This window comes from Somniosus microcephalus, chromosome 5, assembly GCF_052327205.1.
Source record: "Somniosus microcephalus isolate GS21.2 chromosome 5, FLI_Smic_1.0, whole genome shotgun sequence".
NCBI lineage: Eukaryota > Metazoa > Chordata > Chondrichthyes > Squaliformes > Somniosidae > Somniosus > Somniosus microcephalus.
In genome coordinates, this window is record NC_140991.1 from 9,929,942 (window position 1) to 9,947,207 (window position 17,266).

Here is a 17,266-nt window from a genome sequence, read left to right on the forward strand (position 1 = left end):
ATGTTGCAATTAACTGCAGTGTTGATGTTGCACTCGACAGTGGATTGAGGGCTGTGAATGAACTGAAAGAGAAAGCAAGAAGGGCTTTCTATGCCATCAAAAAATCAATCCAAATAGAAATCCCAATTAGCATTTGGCTCAAAATTTTCAAATCAGTAATTGAACCAATTGTGCTCTATGGCAGTGAGGTATGGGGACCGCTAACACAACAAGAATTTGGAAAATGGGACAAACACCCAATTGAGATCCTACATGCAGAATTCTGTAAAAGTATCCTCCGGACTCAAAGGAAAACAGTAAACAATGCATGCAGGGCGGAACTAGGCCAATATCCATTAATAATCACTATCCAAAAAAGAGCCACCAAATTTTGGAATCACCTACAAATGAGCAACCCCCAATGCTATCACTACGACGCCCTGAAATGCCAAGAGCTGACCATAAAGAAGAATACCCTCAGTCAACTAGTCCTGGGACTCAGTGAAGTAACTACTAACAATACTAACAATAACCAGCCCCATGACAGTGACAGGGTAACACAAAGAATTCGACCCAACACAATCGTCGCTAAGCAAAAGGAAAAATATCTGACATATTGGGCAGAAATAACAAAAACCCAAAGCAAACTCAATTGCTACTTGGCCCTAAACAGACAATACAACATAGCTGATTACCTGACCATGGTAAAGGATAACAAACTGAGAAGAACCTTGACAAGGTACAGACTTAGCGAGCATAGCCTAGCGATCGAAAAAGGCAGACACAGGCAGACCAGGCTGCCAAGAGAAGACAGGATATGCTCTCACTGCAGTCAGGGAGTAGTGGAGACAGAGATGCACTTCCTCACAGCCTATGGAAAATATCAGGGCATCAGGGAGAATTTCTACCAAAAATTCTCACAAATATGCCCTGAATTCAGAAATCTGACTGACAACCAAAAACTCCCATTCCTACTGGGGGAGGAGAGAAGCTGTGTAACACTGGCGGCACACTATGTTACAGCTTGCCATGAACAGAGGGACAACCAGTAAACTAAGAAAAGAATATATATAAACAATGCGAATGTATATTTATACACTCAGGGACATACCTGTTTATACACTGTATGAATAGAACTGCGTTTATGTGTTCAACCATAAATGTATTTTGATGCTTTGGCAACATAAGATGTACCTTATCATGCCAATAAAGCGATTTGAATTTGAATTTGAATTTGAGTGCCAATGATGAGCCTGTGACCCTCGACACGCCTCGCTATATTCATTTACATCGTTACAATCTACAAAGAATGGATTCGGTCCCAATTGACCGACTCTTAACTGAAGAGGTTCAGTAAACTGCTGGGTCATTCTGACTTTGATATTATTAGCGGGACAGGTATTCTCTTCCCCCTTTTACCTGCCCCAAGCACTTGGGATTTTTTTTCCTTTCAGGGATTAAGCCACTTGATTTAAGTTACTCCACCTCTGGTGAAATTCAATCTAAAATGGCATAACTTGTGAAATGTAGCCTTCTGTCACTCATCACCCAGCACAGGCTCTAATTAATGAGCCCAGCCTCAGGCATCCGTGGACTCGGTTACAATATTATCCCTGCCATTCCATGTGTCGATGACTGGCATCCATACGCGGTCTGGCCAATATGTGACTCACCCCTCAGACAGAAAGTCACGGGTTCAAGTCGCACGCCAGAGACTTCAGCACAAAATCTAGGCTGACACTCCCAGCGCAGTACTGAGGGGGCGCCGCACTGTCGGAGGGTCAGTACTGAGGGGGCGCCGCACTGTCGGAGGGGCAGTACTGAGGGAGTGCTGCACTGTCGGAGGGGCAGTACTGAGGGAGTGCTGCACTGTCGGAGGGGCAGTACTGAGGGAGCGCCGCAATGTTGGAGGGGCAGTACTGAGGGAGCGCCGCACTGTCGGAGGGGCAGTACTGAGGGAGCGCCGCACTGTCGGAGGGGCAGTACTGAGGGAGCGCCGCACTGTCGGAGGGTCAGTACTGAGGGGGCGCCGCACTGTCAGAGGGGCAGTACTGAGGGAGCGCCGCAATGTCGGAGGGGCAGTACTGAGGGAGCGCCGCACTGTCAGAGGGTCAGTACTGAGGGGGCGCCGCACTGTCGGAGGGGCAGTACTGAGGGAGCGCCGCAATGTCGGAGGGGCAGTACTGAGGGAGCGCCGCACTGTCGGAGGGGCAGTACTGAGGGAGCGCCGCACTGTCGGAGGGGCAGTATTGAGGGAGCGCCGCACTGTCGGAGGGTCAGGACTGAGGGAGCGCTGCACTGTCGGAGGGTCAGTACTGAGGGAGCGCCGCACTGTTGGAGGGGCAGTGATGTGCCTCAATAAATCCGAGACTCGATGTTAGCGAAACAAAACAAGGCTTTTATTGACTTAGAAGGTAACACACAGAGGAGAATGTATCTTCCATCCAGAGGTCTGCCGTACTGGACGTGCTGCAGGCTGGGCCAGCTTACATAGGAGCCAGGTATGGGCGGAGCCCTACACACAGTACAATACAATGGAAATGAAACTGAAACCAACCACAGTCACAGGCAGAGAAATACTGATGAGTGATGAATGGAATATTTCATCACATTCACCCCTTCTATAGATTTAGTCTGTTCGGGGGTTTGATAGTCCTCTGCGACCGACGTGGCTGTTGTGGTGCCGTGGGTGTCAGCTGGGTGTCCCCGGTGGCCTCCTGGGTCTCTGCCGGGGGTGCCGCCAGGGTTGTTGAAGGGGTAGTTGGTGGGGGTACCGTTGGTCGATGTTCTTCCGGGGGTGATGAAAGAGTAGTGGGTGGGTAAGAGTTGCTGTGGTCGTTGTTGCTGCTGTTGTCGTGGTTGTTGTCGTTACCAGCTGGGGCGATGTCTTTTATGGACACGGTGTCCTCCCTTCCATCGGCGTGCCGGACATACGCGTATTGGGGGTTGGCGTGGAGTAGGTGCACTGACTCCACGAGAGGGTCCGTCTTGTGGCCCCTCACATGCCTTCGCACGAATACCGGACCTGGGGTGGAGAGCCATGACGGCATGGATACGCCTGAGGTGGATTTCCGGGGAAAGACAAACATTCGCTCATGAGGCGTGGCATTAGTGGCAGTACACAATAGCGACCGTATCGAATGGAGCACATCTGGGAGGACTTCCTGCCAGCGGGAGATAGGGAGGCCTTTGGTCCTTAGAGCTAGAGTGACTGCTTTCCATACTGTCCCGTTCTCTCACTCCACTTGACCGTTACCCCGGGGGTTGTAGCTGGTGGTACGGCTCGTGGCGATCCCCTTGGACAGCATGTACTGGCGTAGCTCTTCACTCATGAAGGACGCCCCCCTATCTGTATGGATGTAGCTCGGCATACCGAACAGGCAGAACAGGCTGTTGAGGCATTTAATGACCGTGGCGCTGGTCATGTCTGGGCAGGGGAAGGCGAATGGGAAACGAGAGTATTCGTCCACAATGTTCAGGAAGTAAACATTGCGGTCGACGGACGGGAGGGGGCCCTTGAAATCTAAGCTGAGCCGCTCAAAGGGCCGTGTAGCTTTGATTAAGTGGGCTCTATCTGGGCGGTAGAACCGAGGCTTGCACTCAGCGCAAGTGCGACAGTTCCTGGTCAGGGACCGAACTTCCTCAATCGAGTAGGGTAAGTTGCGGGACTTTATGAAGTGGAACAGCCGCGTGACCCCTGGGTGGCAGAGGTCATTGTGGAGGGTCTGTAGCCGATCCCCGGTGGCGCTGGCACACATCCCTCATGAGAGGGCGTCGGGGGATTCGTTAAGGGCCCCTGGCCGGTAAATGATGTCATAATCGAAGGTGGAGAGCTCGATCCGCCACCTAAGAATCTTATCATTTTTAATCTTCCCGCTCTGTTTATTATTGAACATAAACGCTACCGACCGCTGGTCGGTAAGTAGGGTGAAGCGTTTGCCGGCTAGGTAGTGGCGCACTGCCTCCACGATGGCTTGGGCCTCCTTTTCTACGGAGGAGTGTCTGATCTCGGGCCCTTGGACGGTCCTCGAGAAGAAAGCTACGGGCCGCCCCGCCTGGTTGAGGGTGGCCGCCAAGGCAAAGTCAGACGCATCACTTTCCACTTGAAAGGGAGTGTTCTCGTCCACTGCCTGTAGCGTGGCCCGCTCAATATCCTGCTTAATGCTTTTGAAGGCGGCATGGGCCTCAGCAGAGAGCGGAAAAGAGGATGCTTTCAAGAGGGGGCGGGCTTTGTCGGAGTAGTTGGGGACCCATTGCGAATAATAAGAAAATAACCCCAGGCACCTTTTCAGGGCTTTGGGAGTGTTGGGCAGGGGCAGCTCCCGTAGGGGGCGCAATCGGTCGGGGTCTGGTCCGATTTCCCCATTCTCCACCACGCTGCCTAGTATGCAGAGGCGCGTGGTGTTGAAAACGCACTTGTCCTCGTTGTAGGTGAGGTTGAGTTTTTGTGCGGTTTTCAGGAACCTCTCGAGGTTCGAGTCGTGATCCTGCTGGTTGTCACCGCAGATGGTGACATTGTCGAGGTAGGGGAAGGTTGCCTGCAAGTCGTGGTCATCGACCATGCGGTCCATCTCCCTCTGGAAGACCGAGACCCCATTCGTCACCCCAAAGGGGACTCTGAGGAATTGGTAGAGGCGTCCGTTCGCCTCGAAGGCGGTGTACGGGCGGTCCTCTGGTCTGATAGGGAGCTGGTGGTACGCTGACTTGAGGTCGATGGTGGAGAACACCCGGTATTGGGCGATTTGATTCACCATTTCTGATATGCGGGGTAGCGGGTAGGCGTCTAGTTGGGTGTACCTGTTGATCGTTTGGCTATAGACGATCACCATCCGTTTCTTCTCGCTACCCCTTACCACTACCACTTGGGCGCGCCACGGGCTGTTGCTGCATTCAATAATGCGCTCTTTCAGGAGCCTGTCTACCTCGGTCGCGATAAACCGCCTGTCCTCCCAGCTGTACCTCCTGCTTTTGGTCGCTATTGGCCGGCAGTTAGGGGTAAGGTTCGCGAATAGCGAAGGCGGCTTTACCTTCAGGGTAGCCAGACCGCACACTGTGAGGGGCGGCTGGGACCCACCGTACTTGAGCGTGATGCTTTGGTGGTTGCACTGGAAATCCAGGCCCAAGATCACGCTCGCACATAGATTCTTCATGATTAATACTTTAAAATTATCATATACAGTTCCGTTAACGGACAATTGTACCGTGCAGTAACCCAGAATGGTCGATGTCTGGGTTTTATCAGCCATAGAGATGGTACCCTGAGTAGGGACCACCTTTAGGGAGAGTTGTTGTGCCAGTTCAGGGTGGATAAAACTCTCCGTGCTTCCACTGTCAATTAAACATTTAACCCTGCACCCGTTTACCTCGATGTCCACCATTGATTTGGATAGCGGGTGCGGCCTGGTCTGGTCCACTGTGACCGATGCCACTGTAGGGCCCTGATCGAGACAAGATGGCGTCCACGCTGTCTGCTCATAAGATGGCGGACCCCACGAGGTCGGGCAAGATGGCGTCCAAGATAGCCGCTCCCACGGCGCGCACGCGGCGGTGGCGGGTTTTCCGGCGGTTGGTTTTCCGGCGGGGTTCCCTCTGCACACCTTCCCGAAGTGCCCCTTCTTACCGCACTTAAAGCAGGTGGTGCCTTTCGCTGGGCACAGGTTTCTGGTGTGCTTTGGCTGCCCGCAGAAGTAGCAGTTCGGTCCCCAACGCGTCGCGGCTGTCGTAGGGCTTCTGGGGGGAGAGCGGGGCCCCGACGGTGTCGGGCTGCCGGGCGGGGAAGATGCCTTCCAAGATGGCGGCGCCCTTGGTGCACACGTGGCGGCGTGGACGGCGCGGGCTGAAGAGTAGGCGTCCAAGTTTCTCTGGGCCACATCCAGGGATCGCGCGGTGTCCGCAGCCTGTTTCAGGTCCAATCCTGTTTTTTCCAGCAGTCTTTGCCGGATGTGAGTGGAGCTGAGGCCTGTGATAAAGGCATCGCGAACAAGCTCGTCAGTGTACACTGCGGCTTTTACATCTCGGCACTTGCAGTCTTTGCCAAGCATTTTCAGGGTGCCTAGGAACTCCTCCACCGATTCCCCAGGTCGCTGTGCGCGAGTAGCGAGCAGATGCCTAGCATACACCTCATTCGTAGGCTGCTGGTAATGCACCTTTAAGATGTCACAGGCGGCCAGGTACGTGTCGGCATCTTGGATGAGGGGGTAAACCCGGTGGCTTACCCAATTCCGCAGAATTCCGAGTTTCATACTCGCAGCGTCCGTAGCGTCTTTGACGGCTGCGGAATTGTCCAGGAAGAATTCCATACACATAAACCAGTGTCCGAAGCATGCTGATGCGTCCGGAGCATGCTGATCCAAATCCAAACGTTCGGGTTTCAGGAGTTGATCCATTGTGTTGAAAAATAAGTTAATAAAATTGATGTGCCTCAATAATTCCGAGACTCGATGTTAGTGAAACAAAACAAGGCTTTTATTAACTTAGAAGGTAACACGTAGTGGAGAGAGGTATCTTCCATCCGGAGGGCTGCAGTACTGGATATGAGGCCAGACTGAGCTTGCTTACATAGGGGCCAGGTATGGGCGGAGCCCTACACACAACACATTCCAATATACAATACAATGGTGAGGAAACGGAACTGGGGGAAGGGAAATGAAACTGAAACCGACCACAGTCACAGGCAGTGATGAATGGAATATTTCATCACAGTCAGTACTGAGCGGGCACTGCACTGTCAGAGGGGCAGTACTGAGGGAGGGCTGCACTGTCGGAGGGGCAGTACTGAGCGGGCACTGCACTGTTGGAGGGGCAGTACTGAGGGAGCACTGCACTGTCGGAGGGGCAGTACTGAGGGAGCGCTGCACTGTCGGAGGGACAGTACTGAGGGAGCGCTGCACTGTCAGAGGGGCAGTACTGAGGGAGCGCCGCACTGTTGGAGGGGCAGTACTAAGGGAACACTGCACTGTCGGAGGGGCAGTACTGAGGGAGCGCTGCACTGTTGGAGGGGCAGTACTGAGGGAGCGCTGCACTGTTGGAGGGGCAGTACTGAGGGAGCGCTGCACTGTCGGAGGGGCAGTACTGAGGGAGGGCTACACTGCGGGGCAGTACTGAGGGAGCGCCGCACTGTTAGAGGAGCAAAACTGAGGAAGCACTGCACTGGCGGAGTGTCAGTACTGAGGGAGCGTTACACGGTCGGAGGGGAAGTACTGAGGGAGTATTGCACTGTCGGAGGGCCAGTACTGAGGGAGCACTGTACTGTCAGAGGGGCAGTACTGAGGGATTGCTGCATTTTCGGAGGGGCAGTACTGAGGGAGCGCTGCACTGTCGGAGGGACAGTACTGAGGGAGCGCTGCACTGTCGGGGGGCAGTACTGAGGGAGCGCTGAGCTGTCGGAGGGTCAGTATTGAGGGAGCGATGCTCTGTCAGAGGGGCAGTACTGAGGGAGTGCTGCACTGTCAGAGGGGCAGTACTGAGGGAGCGCTGCACTGTCGGCGGGGCAGTACTGAGGGAGTGCTGCACTGTCAGAGGGGCAGTACTGAGGGAGCGCTGCACTGTCGGAGGGTAAGTACTGAGGGAGCACTGCACTGTCGGAGGGGCAGTACTGAGGGAGCGCTGCACTGTCGGAGGGGCAGTACTGAGGGAGCGCTGCACTGTCGGAGGGTAAGTACTGAGGGAGCGCTGCACTGTCGGAGGGTAAGTACTGAGGGAGCACTGCACTGTCGGAGGGGCAGTACTGAGGGAGTGCTGCACTGTCGGAGGGGCAGTACTGAGGGAGCGCTGCACTTTCAGAGAGGCAGTACTGAGGGAGCGCTGCACTGTCGGAGGGTAAGTACCGAGGGAGCGCTGCACTGTCGGAGGGGCAGTACTGAGGGAGTGCTGCACTGTCGGAGGGGCAGTACTGAGGGAGTGCTGCACTGTCGGAGAGGCAGTACTGAGGGAGTGCTGCACTGTCGGAGAGGCAGTACTGAGGGTGTGCTGCACTGTCGGAGGGGCAGTACTGAGGGAGCGCTGCACTGTCGGAGGGGCAGTACTGAGGGAGCGCTGCACTGTCGGAGAGGCAGTACTGAGGGTGTGCTGCACTGTTGGATTTGCCGACTTTCAGATGAGACATTGAACCGATGCCCCATCTGTCCTCTAAGGTGGACGTGAAAGATCCCACGACACTACTTCGAAGAAGTGCAGGGTAGTTATCCCCGGTATTCCGGACATTATTTATCCCTCAAACAGCATCACTAATGTTTTCTACATTCCAAGTGTGACTGCCCTTCATAGAGTCATAGAGGGAACAATTCGGTTGCTTTGGGCCTCCCGTTAGCAGCCTAAGAGGGCGCTAATGGGGCGCAAAGCAACTAGCGCCCGGGCGCGTTGATGTTTGCGCTGCCTGCGAAATTAACTAGACATTTTGCGGCAGCACTAAACACTACCGCCACGTTCTCCTGCGCCGGCAGATCGTGACGTCAGTCGAGTGCGCAACGCCCCGTTAGCACCCCGGACCAGATATTGAGTGGCGCCCCCTGCCTTACCGCCTGCCGCTAGCAACGACAGGTTGAGGGGAGCGTTTTGCAGTCGGGAAGGGACTGGGGGAGCGCTATTTAAAGGCGACCGCTTCCTGCCTTTTTTTGTCGGTGACATTTTTGCACCACGCATTCTGAGAGAGCGAGAGAGACTTCTGGAGAGATTCAACGCTGTGTGAAGGAGTTTTGGGTACTGAGCAGCACTTTGCAGGTTCATTTTGATTTGATCTTCCTTGCATCGATTTAGAAGTGTCTGTGGCGACTGCACTCTGAGCTCTTTCGCCCGGGCGCTAGTTGCTTTGCGCTCCATTACCACCCTCTTAAGGCGCTAATGGGAGGCGCAAACAACTGAGTTTTTCCCCCTTTAAGTTTATTCCAGCTAGGTTAGTAAATAGCCTGTTAATTCGAGGTATGGCAGGGCAGTTCACACCTGTGGAAAGCACATCCTGTGCCATGTGGGAAGTCCTGGACACCTCCCTTGGTCTGGACGACCACATGTGCGGGAAGTGTCACCAGCTACAGCAGCTCGAGCACCGGGTTACGGAGCTTGAGCGGCGGCTGCAGTCACTGCTGTGCATCCGCGAGGCTGAGAGCTACGTGGATAGCACGTTTCGGGAGGTGGTCACCCCACAGTGTGCAGGCAGAGAGGGAATGGGTGCCTGTCAGACAGTAGAGGAGGACCAGGCAGGTAGTGCAGGAGTCCCCTGAGCCCGTCCTGCTCACCAACCAGTATTCGGTGCTGAGTACTGGTGAGGGCGATGATCCCTCTGGGGAGTGCAGCCAGAGCCAAGTCCACAGCACCATGGAAGGCTCAGCTGCACAGGCGGGGGGGAAGAGGAGAGGGAGAGCAATAGTGATAGGGGATTCAATAGTTAGGGGAGCAGACAGGCGTTTCTGCAGCCGCAGACGTGACTCCAGGTTGGTATGTTGCCTCCCTGGTTCCATGGTCAAGGATGTCACTGAACAGCTGCAGGGCATTCTGAGGGTGAACGCCCAGGGGTCGTGGTCCATATCGGTACCAACGACATAGGTAGGAAGAGGGATGAGGTCCTGCAGGCAGAGTTTAGGGAGCTAGGAAAGAGGTTAAAACGCAGGACCTCGTGCTAGTGAGTTCAGAAATAGGAAGATAGAGCAGATGAATGCGTGGCTGGAGAGATGGTGCAGGAGGAAGGGCTTTAGATTCCTGAGGAATTGGAAACGTTTCTGGGGGAGGTGGGACCTCTACAAGCCAGACGGGTTGCACCTCAATGGGAACGGGACCAATATCCTCACGGGAGGGTTTGCTAGTGCTGTTGGGGAGGGTTTAAACTAGCTTGGCAGGGAGATGGGAACCTAAGTATCGAGTCAATAGGGAGGGAAGAAAATCTGGAATTGGAAAATGAAAATGTAGAAAGTAAATTGGAAGGACAGAGGAATAAAAGGCTAGATAGTAGTCAACAAGGAGGTTTGCCTGTACTAAATGGTATTTACTTCAATGCAAGGAGTATAGCGAACAAGGCAGATGAGCTGAGGGTACAGGTAGATACTTGGGACTATGATATTATAGCTATTACAGAGACGTGGCTGAAAGAGGGGCAGGTATGGCAGCGCAACATTCCTGGTTACAGGATTTTCAGATGGGATAGAGAGGGAGGTAAAAAGGGGAGGGGGGGTCGCGGTATTGATTAAAGAAACTATTACAGCTGTGAGGAGGGATGATATGTTGGAGGGATCATCAAACGAGGCCATATGGATTGAATTGAAAAACAAAAAAGGGGCGATCACACTGCTGGGAGTGTACTACAGACCTCCAAACAGTGAGAGGGAGATAGAAGAACAAATATGTAGACAAATTTCTGAGAAGTGCAAAAACTATAGGGCAGTAATAGTAGGGGGTTTCAACTACCCCAATATTAACTGGGATAGAATTAGTGTGAAGGGTATAGAAGGTGCGGAATTCCTAGAATGCATTCAGGAGAACTTTTTTAGCCGGTATGTAGCAAGCCCAACAAGGGAGGGGGCGGTTCTGGACTTAGTTTTAGGGAATGAAGCTGGGCAGGTAGAAGGCGTATCAGTGGGGGAGCATTTTGGTGCTAGTAACCATAATTCTGTTAGATTTAAGGTAGTTATGGAAAAGGACAAAGATAGACCAGGAATAAAAATTCTAAATTGGGGAAAAGCAAATTTTGCTAAGTTCAGAGGGGATTTAGCCATAGTGGACTGGAAACAGCTACTTGAAGGTAAATCAGTGTCAGAGCAGTGGGAGGCATTCAAGGAGGAGGTCCAGAGGGTTCAGACCAAATATGTGCCCTTAAAGAAAAAAGGTGAGACTAACAAATCTCTGAGCCCCCTGGATGTCTAGGGACATACAGGGTAGGATAAAGAAAAAAAGGGAGGCGTATGACAGATACCGAGGGCTAAATACTCCAGAACCTTTAGAGGAGTACAGAAAGTGCAGGGGTGCAATTAAAAATGATTTTAGGAAAGCAAAGAGAGAGCATGAAAAATTCTTGGCAAGTAAAATCAAGGAAAACCCAAAGATGTTTTATAAATATATTAAGAGTAAGAGGATAACTAAAGAAAGGGTAGGGCCTATTAGAGATCATGAGGGTAACCTGTGTGTGGAGGCTGGAGATGTCGGTGGGGTTCTTAATGAATACTTTGCGTCTGTTTTCACAAAGGAGAGGGGCGAAGCAGACATTGCTATCGGGGGGGGGAGGAGTGTGAAATATTAGATGAAATAAACATAGTGAGAGAGGAAATATTAAGGGGTTTAGCAGCTTTAAAAGTGGATAAATCCCCAGGCCCGGATGAAATGTATCCCAGGCTGTTAAGCGAAGCAAAAGAGGAAATAGCAGTGGCTCTGACCATCATTTTTCAATCCTCTCTGGCTTCAGGTGTGGTGCCGGAGGACTGGAGGACTGCAAATGTGGTACCCTTGTTTAAAAAGGGAGAAAAGGATAGACCGAGTAATTACAGGCCCGTCAGCCTAATCTCGGTGGTGGGAAAATTATTGGAAAGAATTCTGAAGGACAGGATAAATCTTCATTTAGAAAGACACGGATTAATCAAGGATAGTCAGCATGGATTTGTTAAGGGAAGGTTGTGTCTGACAAACTTGATTGAATTTTTTGAGGAGGTAACAAGGAGGGTAGATGAGGGTAGTGCGTTTGATGTAGTCTATATGGACTTTAGCAAGGCTTTTGATAAGGTTCCACATGGCAGACTGGTCACGAAGTTAAAAGCCCATGGGATCCAGGGCAAAGTGTCAAGTTGGATTCAAAACTGGCTCGGAGACAGGAAGCAGAGGGTAATGGTTGATGGGTGTTTTTGTGACTGGAAGGCTGTTTCCAGTGGGGTTCCGCAGGGCTCAGTACTAGGTCCCTTGCTTTTTGTGGTATATATCAATGATCTTGACTTGAATATAGGGGGTATGATTAAGAAGTTTGCAGATGATACTAAAATCGGCTGTGTGGTTGATACTGAAGAAGGAAGCTGTAGGCTGCAGGAAGATATCAATAAATTGGTCAGGTGGGCAGAACAGTGGCAAATGGAATTCAATCCGGAGAAGTATGAGGTAATGCATTTGGGGAGGGCTAACAAGGAAAGAGAACACGCATTAAATGGTAGGACACTGAGTAGTGTAGAGGAACAAAGGGACCTTGGAGTGCGTGTCCACAGATCCCTGAAGGTAGCAGGCCAAGTAGATAAGATGGTTAATGTTGTGTATGTAATAGGTATGTTACTTTAAACCTATGGCCAGGGCAGCACTACTTTGTAGGGCGTAGTGATACCGTAGTACCACTCCTGGCCATAGGGGTATAAATAGTACTGTGGGTACTGATCTCCCCTCAGTTTCCCGCCTGTTGGTATTAAGTAAAGACCTACGTTGAATCTTCCAAGCTGTCTCGTCATTATTGCATTAAGTATAGACACATACTTTATACTGGCGATGAGTAAGGTTTGAACTCACCAGTACACGGTGCAACAAAGGAACGGTAGCAGTACGGAGAGAGAAGGAGAGAGGCTTCTTACCAGCCAGCCTGCAGAGTCCAGCGTCGACCGAAGGAGGCCGCCCAGCACTCCGGGTTCGGGAGGAGCGGCAGCAACGGAGCGAGAGAGAGAGGTTTCCAGCGGAGGCTGCGGCAGCTGAGAGAAGAGGCTGAACGGGCGCTCCAGCCACGGGGCAAAAGTCCACCCAGGGCCAGGTAAACTGAAATCCTTCCCGGGGACTGGGAGCTGCAAGGGCCAGAACGGGCAGGCGATCTGGGGAACAAACGGAGCCACAAGGACTAGCGGGCCACGAGAGGGGAAGGTCGTTGTTAATAGCGGCGGTGGCAATAACGGGAGCTGCAAGGGCCAAAAATAACGACGCTGGAGAGAGGTCGTTGACAGCAGAGGGAGAAAAGGCGAGAAAAACGCCATCTAGTGGAGAAAGCGGGAAAAGATTTTTTTTTCTCTTCAAAAGTTTAAAATGGCTAAAGAAGGTTGTTTGTCAGCATTTGTTGAGGACACAGAAGAGTGGGATGCCTATATCGAAAGGCATGAACTTTATTGCATAGTAAACAAGGTGCAAGATGACCAAAAGGTAGCAACCTTATTAAATTTTATGGGGGCAAAAACATACGGTCTGCTGAGGAATCTTCTAACTCCAGAAAAGCCAGCAGACAAAACGTACGCCCAAATTGTTGATACGTTAAGGGAACATTTAAACCCTAAGCCACCATTTATAGCGGAAAGGTACCGCTTCTACAGGCGCGACCAAAGGAATGATGAGTCGCAGGCAGCCTATTTAGCTGAGCTCAGAAGGTTGTCCAAACATTGCCAGTTTGGAGCCATATTGGCGGATGCGATCAGAGACAGATTTGTCTGTGGCATGTTAAATGAGAATACACGTAAACAGTTGCTAGCCAAGAAACAGCTCAGCCTAGATCAGGCGATTGAAATAGCATCGAACCACGAAGCAGCAGCACAGGGTGCTGCTCAAATACGACAAAACACAACCGGCTATGACACCCATGAGGTGACATTTCACAAAGGTAAATGCTACCGTTGTGGCAAAACCACCCACGACCAAAGTAATTGTTGGTTTCGTGATCAAAGATGCCGGCAGTGTGGGAAAAAGGGGCATATAGCGAAAGTTTGTCGGTCTGGTACGAAACCCAATCGTGGGGGCAATCCGAGCAGTACCAAGGCAAGGACAAAAATACATAAGATGTCTGACAGTAGCTCAGACGAGTCACAGGAAGGCACAAAAGCAGAGCCTAAAGGTCTGGGATGTCTCAAGTTATATGGTGTAGACAAAACGGAGGACCACAGCACAATGTGGGTTAAAATGAAGGTAACAGGCGTCGAAGTTAATATGGAGCTGGACACGGGTTCAGCCCTATCAGTAATTAATGAACAAGATTATAACAGGCTGTTCAAACGCATTCCCTTAAAGGATACGGAAATTAAATTAAAAACATATACGGGACAAAAAGTTTACCCGAAGGGAAAAATGCAAGTAACAGTTAAATACAACGGCAGAAAAGTGCCAGGACTTTATTTATACGTCCTACCAAACGGTGGACCACCACTTTTGGGTAGGGAATGGATAAGAAAAATCCATTTCGACTGGAAGTCGATACACGAGTTAAAAGTAGAGACCACCAAGGATGGTACAACCATTACAAGCAGGCCGGCGAAAATATTGGCAAAAACGCCAGAGGTGTTCCAACAAGGGCTGGGGATCTTAAAGGACATTAGAGCAAAAATAACTATTGCTCAAGACGCAAACCCCAAGTTTTGTAAGGCCAGACCGGTGCCTTATGCCATTCGGCCAGCGGTGGATGCAGAACTGGATGCCTTAGAGAGTGCAGGTGTCCTTACAAAGATTGAGTGGAGCGAGTGGGCCACGCCCATCGTCCCAGTTATAAAGAAATCTGCAAATAACACACCGGGGGAACCAAAGAAGGTTCGCATTTGCGGGGATTTTAAGATAACTATTAACCCAGTCCTGCACACGGTACAGTATCCGCTGCCGCGGATAGAGGACATATTCGCATTGTTAGCTGGGGGTAGACACTTTACGAAGATTGACCTTTGTCAAGCTTATTTACAGATGGAGGTGGAGCAGGACTCGAAAAAGCTCCTAACGATTAACACACACAAGGGATTGTACCAGTACAATCGCCTGGTATTTGGTGTGGCGTCCGCCCCGGCAATATGGCAGAGGACCATGGAACAGGTCCTACAGGGCATTCCAGGAACGCAATGCTACCTGGATGACATCCTGGTGACAGGACAAACGGATAACGACCACCTCGCTAACCTGGAGCGAGTACTTCTGCAGTTACAACAATACGGACTCAGGGCGAACAAGCAGAAATGTGAATTTTTCCAGGAACGTATCTCATACTGTGGTCACATTATAGATAAGGAAGGCCTGCATAAGTCCCCGGAAAAGATCGAGGCAGTAGTGAAGGCCCCGCCCCCTGAGAATGTATCTCAGTTACGATCATTCTTAGGCCTTATAAACTATTACCATAAGTTCCTCCCGAACTTATCGTCCATTTTACATCCACTAAATTCATTGCTGCAAAAGGGAGTCTCCTGGAATTGGGACGAAGCGTGTGAGGCTGCTTTTAAAAAGGGTAAACAACTCATTACATCAAAGGAAGTGCTCGCACACTTTGACCCAAAAATGCCAATGAGGTTGGCATGTGACGCCTCCCCGTACGGGATAGGGGCAGTGTTGTCACACAAATTTCCCAACGGGACGGAGAGGCCAATAGCATTTGCCTCAAGGTCGTTAACTACAGCCGAAAGAAACTATGCGCAAATCGACAGGGAGGCCCTCAGTCTGGTGTGGGGTGTAAAAAAATTCCACCACTACCTGCATGGGCAACGTTTCACACTACTGACGGATCATCAACCGTTGGTGTCGATATTTAATCCAACAAAAGGGGTGCCCCTGATGACGGCCCAAAGGCTACAGAGATGGTCACTGTTCTTAGGAGCACACCAGTACCTTATCGAATATAAGGGTACCAAACAGCATGGCAATGCGGATGGCCTGCCGCGGCTACCCTTGCCTGCCGAGATCGAAGAGATAGTACAGGACCCCGTGGAAATATATCATACGGCTGTTATGGAACACTTGCCCATCACCAGCCAATGTATCGAGCGGGAAACACGGAACAACCCGACATTGGCAAGGGTTTACTAATTAACCATGAAAGGCTGGCCGGCGCAGGGTGACGCATCATTGCCGGCGTTTTCGGCAAGGAAGGACCAGTTGTCCGTCTGCCGGGGCACATTGATGTGCGGAGCCAGGGTGGTGGTCCCTCAAAAATTACAACATAAAGTGTTGCAGGACTTACATGAAGGTCATCTGGGGGGTGTCAAAATGAAAAGCCTCGCCAGAGCCTACGTCTGGTGGCCCGGCATTGACAGGGACATTGAGGAAGTAGCAAAAGCGTGCCAAGGGTGCCAGATGGTACAGAACGTACCACCACAAGCCCCACTACATCCGTGGGAGTGGCCCTCAACGCCGTGGCAAAGGATCCACGTGGACTTCGCTGGCCCCTTCCTGGATGCGATGTTCCTTATTGTAGTGGACGCCCATTCAAAATGGCCGGAGGTCATAAAGATGTCATCAACGACAGCCGAAAAGACGGTCGCAGTCTTAAGGACCATTTTTGCCCGAAACGGGGTGCCCGAGCAAGTCTGTTCGGACAATGGGCCACAATTTGTGGCAGAAGAATTTCAAGCGTTCCTAAAAAGGAATGGAGTGCGATATTATACGTCCGCACCATATCATCTGGCTACAAATGGGCTGGCAGAGCGATTTGTACAGACTTTTAAAAAGGCCATCAAGGCGATGGGGGAGGAAAGGTTGCCAATACAACACAAGGTGGACAACTTCCTATTCGCATACTGTAATGCTGCACATACGGTGACCAACCAGGCCCCCGCCGTCATGTTCTTTAATAGAAGGTTAAGGTCTCGCCTTGAATTGCTCAGACCAAACATTCGGAGAGATGTGGAAAACCGAGTATTTCGTAGGGCTCCTGACAGACAGACACGGAGCTTCGAGGTGGGGCAGCAAGTGCTGGCCCGTGATTATAGGAATGAAAAGTGGCGGTCTGGTACAATAAAGGCCCGCCAGGGACCCTTGATGTTCACAGTTGAGACAGGGGAAGGCATAATCAGACGACATGCTGATCAACTTGTGGAGTCCACAAACCCAACTGATTCATTACCTCAAACGTCTCAGCACATTGTTACAGCGGAATCACGGCCCAGCTCGTCGTTACAGAGGTCTCAGGATTGCGAGGAGTTCAGCACTCCAGTGATCTCCATGGCACAGGATGTGCCATCAGACACCGACGAGTCCAGCGATGAAGGGGTGACGGAAGTCCCGCCGCCTACACCGAGACCGACTAGAGAAAGACGTTATCCTAGTTGAGACAGGAGGCCTCCTCAGAGACTGAATCTATAACATGTTTCTGTTTATATATATATAAGTAGACAACCCTTGATGTAAATATGTTATGTATATTGTGTTACCAAATGTTATTAGCCCTAGTTATGGGGCATCTATTGACTTAATTGCACGGGTACGTTTTAATTAAAAGGGGAGGAATGTTGTGTATGTAATAGGTATGTTACTTTAAACCTATGGCCAGGGCAGCACTACTTTGTAGGGCGTAGTGATACTGTAGTACCACTCCTGGCCATAGGGGTATAAATAGTACTGTGGGTACTGATCTCCCCTCAGTTTCCCGCCTGTTGGTATTAAGTAAAGATCTACGTTG